This window comes from Mirounga leonina, unplaced genomic scaffold (genome assembly GCF_011800145.1).
Source record: "Mirounga leonina isolate KUSES-001 unplaced genomic scaffold, KU_Mleo_1.0 Mir_101595, whole genome shotgun sequence".
Taxonomy (NCBI): domain Eukaryota; kingdom Metazoa; phylum Chordata; class Mammalia; order Carnivora; family Phocidae; genus Mirounga; species Mirounga leonina.
In genome coordinates this window covers 9,778,381-9,784,320 of record NW_023270158.1, presented here as the reverse complement: position 1 = coordinate 9,784,320, position 5,940 = coordinate 9,778,381, and the positions used below count along the sequence as shown (strand labels likewise).

Sequence of the window (5,940 nt, the reverse complement as noted above, 5' to 3'; positions counted from 1 at the left end):
GCACCTTTCTTTTTTTTTTTTTTTTTTTAAGATTTTATTTATTTATTTGACAGCGCGCACAAGCAGGGGGAGCGGCAGGCAGAGGGAGAGGGAGAAGCAGGCTTCCCGCTGAGCAGGGCGCCCAATGCAGGGCTCGATCCCAGGACCCTGGGACCATGACCCGAACCAAAGGCAGTCGCTTAACCAACTGAGCCACACAGGCGCCCCAAATAAAATCTTTAAAAAAAAAAAAAAACTTACAAATCATACTTAGAAGACAACCCTTTCATAGAGTGGGACTTCCTCCATATAGCGGTCAAAGATGATCAACCACCCTGGAGTTGCCAGTTATCTGCTGTATTGAAATGAGCAGAATTATCCCAAAGTGACCTCATTCTGGCTTGCTGGGACCACGAATCAGCTGAGGCTGGAGCGGAGTCGGGGAAGCTTCCACTGAAGGATTCCTGACGGGGCAGCAGGACACCCCTAACGGGCTCCGGTGAGAACTGGGAAGGGTATGAGACTTCCCCTGCCTGCAAGCTAACAAGTGAGTCTGCTTCAAGTTCACGGATGCTGGCAGAAATCACAATAACATTGGGTCAGAGGCAAAGGATGTGATTCCCCGTAGCACAACAGACAGCACGCGCTTCCTGTTTGCGTCGGTTCTCTTGCCCCCCACGTCCCACTGGGGCAACACAGAGGTGGTCCCAAGTGGATGCTGCACGTTCAGTGGAGGTGTGTCGCAGGGGAGGAACCAAGCTTAGGAAATACCAGTCTCTTAAAGAGGGCTGCAAGCAAACCTGCCCAGTTTTTGCTCTAAAGGGAGACATTATTATACCGTCAACAAACACATTTTTCTTTGGCTCCATATGGAGACGTGTTCTCTATCTCCTAAGGCTGTTCACTCTACAAACTTTCTTGGAAAGTTAGCTCAGAATAAAAGCTATCAGTGTTTCTGCTCACAAGATGTGCAGAAACAAGAGAAACCCATGGAAAAGTGTCTCCCAACAGACCTCAGGTGCCAGAGGCTGGAATTCCCAGACAACTTCTTTAAATATCTCGTGTCCAGCTCCAGACTGCGTGGCACCTAAGCAATTTGTGTGTCCCTTCCTTGACAAGGTTGTTTTCTCATGTTTGTTCGAAAGGAGAGCAATAAGGGCTCGGGTCCCTCTACTGGAATGTGGCCCCACACCGTGTATCCAGGAAGGTATGGGGGCACAGGTAGTCTCCTCGAATGCATGACAGGAGCAAAGGGACCCATGCCTTCTCTTCTCTTGCTACCCTGGTGGTGTAAGTTTTTCTCTCTCCCAAGAAAGCTAATGACTGAATTTGTTTCAAGCCCTGGTATATGACAGGCGAGACCCAAATGGTCTCAGTACAGTAGATAAAGAAAAAAATAACCAGACATCTTAGAATTTACAAGCAGCCAGAAGGAGAAAGATCAAACAGAGCAGGCGCCCAGCAAAAACAGAATTGTCAGAGAAGACGGATAACAAATAAAAAATAAAACTAGAATTTAAAGAGATTCAAGTACAGCATTCGGGTGACCAACTGTCCCAGTTTGCCTGGGATTGAGGGAGTTCCAGGGATGTGAGACTTTCAGTGCTAAAACCAGGACAGTGCTGGGCAAACCAGGCTAAGTTGGTCATCCTGTGCACGCACACCTCTTCCCACACGTACAAACTCTGTGAAACCAGATGCTGTGGTTTGAAACTTAAAGATACATCAGATGAATTAAAGGGGAGGATGGCTACTCTTGCAGCCAGAGTCAGTAATCTGGATGAAGGGAAGAAATATCTCAAAGCATAATATCTCAAAAAGACAAAAAAGTGGAACTTACAGGGAAAAGGTAAGAGTCTTGGTGGAGGATAGATCTAGGAGACATAACAAGCAAAAGCAGGCCATGAAGAAGGAAAGGGAACTGGTGAAGGAGAAGCATAATGAAGCAAATAATAAATGAAAATTCCCTGGAACAAAACAAAGGCCCAAGTTTGCAGACTGAAGAAGTATGCCAAGTTCCCAGTAGGTTCCATGAGAATCTTAGTAGGTGATCTAGAAACAAATTATAGTTGATTAAGTTCTGGTGCAACAAGTACCAATTCCCTCCCCCTTCATCTAACACAGATAAGCAGATTGTTCTTCCCAAGCTCCTGACTTGGGGTTGGTTATGTGCTTCACGTGGGCCAATGGACATAATACAAGCAGAAGCCTCAATTTTCCCTGCACAGGGGGCTCACCGTTGTCAACCTCAAAAATAAAAAAGCCAGTTATTTTACTAGTCAAATTAGTTTATTGAGGAATAACAGAGCAATTGCACTTTGGGACATACAAGTGATGGTGAACCCTAGGTAAGTCCAAGGACATGAAGGGAAGGTCAGCTTTTATTAGTTGTTTTTTTTAATGGTGGTTGGAATTTTTCTTAAGTTTATTTATTTAAGGGATCTCTACACCCAATGTGGGGCTTGAACTCACAACGCCAAGATCAAGAGTCACATGTCAGCCAGGTGCACCAAGAGCTCCCCCTTCAGGGCTTCCCAATGCCATTTTAAACAAGGCTTCCCTTATTTTCACATCCTCCTGTTCTGCTTTCTGCCATGAGAGCACGCTCTGGGACGCTCCTGACTCAAGGAGGATGAGAGGGGCGCCTGAGTGACTCAGTTGGTTAAGCTACTGCCTTCGGCTCAGGTCATGATCCCAGGGTCCTGGGATCGAGCCCCGCATCGGGCTCCCTGCTCCGTGGGAAGCCTGCTTCTCCCTCTCCCACTCCCCCTGCTTGTGTTCCTGCTCTCACTGTCTCTTTCTGTCAATTAAATTAAAAAAAAATTTTTTTTTTTTTTTAAAAAGGATGAGAAATACATCAAGTGGCCTGGAACCAACCTGAATGTTAGAGTCAAGCCCAGCCTAGATTTACAGATATGTGAGTAACCAATAATTATAATTTAATGCTGATGAGACTTTTGTGGTAGTTTGTTCCAGAGCATCATTCTGGCAATGGCTGATATACAGACTTAAACATACCTTGGTGGAATTCTAAATCTCTAGAATGAAAGATAAATCTTAAGTTTCCACTCAGAAAGAGTAAATTTTCTATAAATAGAAAATAAGACGAGTATTGGACTTCTCTTATACAACATTCGAAGTCCTAGAAGACAGAGGATGTTGAAATAACATCTAGAGACTTTTGAGAGTACAGGACTATCACCCCAGAACCTCATATCCAGCCAGGATTTCATTCATCAGTAAACAAAAATTTTTTTTCATTTTTTAAGAATTAAAAAATGTTAACAACCACATGACCTATTTGAGGAAAATACTTAAATCATACTAACCAAATGATGAATAAACAGAAACAGAGGCCTCATGTGCTAAAGTTTAAATGGATAATGATTGGATGTCTGCAAATAAGTAATAATATGTTTTCATCTAAATCAATCATAGGGGCGCCTGGGTGGCTCAGTCGTTAAGCGTCTGCCTTCGGCTCAGGTCATGATCCCAGGGTCCTGGGATTGAGCCCCGCATCGGGCTCCCTGCTCAGCGGGAAGCCTGCTTCTCTCTCTCCCACTCCCCCTGCTTGTGTTCCCTCTCTCGCTGTCTCTCTGTCAGATAACTAAATAAAATCTTAAAAAAAAAATCATAAACAAACCTCTTGGAATACATGAGTACTAGATAAGGATTTTTTTTTTTTTTTTTTTTTAGGTAAGTATTCTTAAAAGAAGCTGCTGGAATGGTAATTTTAATAATAATCTAGAACTAAACTATTTTGGAGTCACCTAGGCATCGATGTGGTGAACATGGAGGCAGAATGGAGAAAGAACATTTGAAATTTCTCAACTGGGGCCAGAGAGGGAAGGGAAGTTAAAATAGTCTAACAATCGCATCTTACTGGAGTAGGGGATGCAAGGAAAAATAAACTGTCTTAGTGAGAAAAGAGTTGAGGGGTCTTGTTTTCAAATAATGTTAACAAAATAGTCAATTAAGAATACCAGAGAATACTTCTTTTTTCCGTCTGGGCTGCCGACATGCCATCCAGACTGAGGAAGACCCGGAAACTTCGGGGCCACATAAGCCACGGCCACGGCCGCATCGGCAAGCACCGGCAGCACTCAGGAGGCCAGGGTAATGCTGGTGGCATGCATCACCACAGGATCAACTTCGACAAATATCACCCAGGTTACTTCGGAAAAGTTGGTATGAGACATTATCACTTAAAGAGGAACCAGAGCTTCTGCCCAACTGTCAACCTTGATAAACTGTGGACCTTAGTCGGTGAGCAGACACGGGTAAATGCCGCCAAAAACAAGACTGGAGCTGCTCCTATCATTGATGTGGTGTGATCAGGCTACTACAAAGTGTTGGGAAAGGGAAAACTCCCCAAACAGCCTGTCATCATGAAGGCCAAATTCTTCAGTAGAAGAGCAGAGGAGAAGACTAAGGGTGTCGGGGGCGCCTGCGTTCTAGTAGCTTGAAGCTACGTTGGGGGGGTGGTTCATTAAATGCTAACAAGTGCTTAAAAAAAAAAAAAAGAATGCCAGAGAATAAATTGCCATTAAAAGAATGGAAAAGTACAAAGGAATGTCCAAATTAGCAAGGACAAAAAAATGGAATGGATAGCAACATCATAAAAGCAAAAGAGAAGGAAAAGAACCATCAAAAATAAAATGATATAGCATGAATACAATATGGAACAATAAAATCAAGTATATCAGTCATTTCGGTAAATGCAAATGACCAGAAATGTCCAAATGAGCTTAAAACAAAAACAAACCGAACTATATGAGCACTTATAAGAAATAAGAGATAGCAAGCCAACGCCATAAAAAACAGAAATGGCAATATTATTATCAGGAAAGGAGGGAGTGGAGATGAAAGCATTTCCAAGGGGCCGAAGAGGGCACAGCTCAAGAAACAAGTGTAAAAAAACTGGTAGGTCTCGAGCAACATAGCAGCTAAATATGTAAAGAAGAGAGCCTAGGATTGAGTCTGGAAGGGTGCCAACATTTCTGGCTTGGGAAGAGATGAAGTTGGAATGGGAGCCTGAGAAGGAGCGGCCAAGGAAGTAGAGGAAGAACAGGAAAGTGGGCAATGGTCATTTCTGGAAGTCTCAACCAATATAGAGGTAAAGGTGACCCCAGCAACAGTGTTGGGCAGACTCCACCCATGGCCGGCTCCAGGGTCAGAGAAGACAGGACCTGGGCGCCAACACTCCCTTCCCCACAGGGAGGCTAGGGGAGACCACGGCCTTTCCACACAACCCTGGCTCTCCTGTGGCCGCACTTGGTAGCGGAGTGTGATGGAGATGCAGTGCAGAATTAGGTTCTCTTATCTAAACGGAGTGGTGTGAAGAAAGCTGTCCAGCATTTGAGTGACACTGCAGAACACACCAGTATGTGCACATCAAAAGATCTATTTAACTTTCCGAGACTTAAAAAGTCAGTCCATGTTAAGATAATGTCATGTTTTGGGGCGCCTGGGTGGTTCAGTCGGTTCAGCATCTGCGTTCAGCTCAGGTCATGATCCCAGGGTCCCAGGATCAGACTCCCTGCTGGGTGGGGAACCTGTTTCTCCCTCTCCCTCTCCCTCTGCCCCTTCCCCAGCTTGTGCTCTCTGTCAAACAGAAAAAAAGATAGTGTCATGTTTCTGACCTACTAAAAATCCCCCTTTCCCTTCTATTGACTAATTGGGAATCTACACTTATTGTCAAGTCCTAGAAATAATTTTAGGGCATTTTTAGTAAAATCTATAGGAAATACAACTGTTTAATATTGGCAAATGCAGGTCAAATCCTATTTTTGTGCCATAAACTGTGCAGAGCTTTGACTTTTCAGACATGGACATCTGTGGCAATAAGTAAGTTTTTGAAACACTAAGCATAGTGACTGCCCCTCTCAACACACACATACACAGACAAAGAAACAGAGAGAGAGAGAGAGAGAGAGAGAGAGAGAGAGAGAGAGAGAGAGA

General features: G+C 44.1%; 1 pseudogene; it reads left to right on the top strand.

Annotated features, from left to right (window-relative positions):
* Positions 1-3,978: 3,978 nt before the first annotated feature.
* On the top strand, positions 3,979-4,857 carry LOC118005496 (annotated as a pseudogene).
* The last annotated feature ends 1,083 nt before the right edge of the window (positions 4,858-5,940 follow it).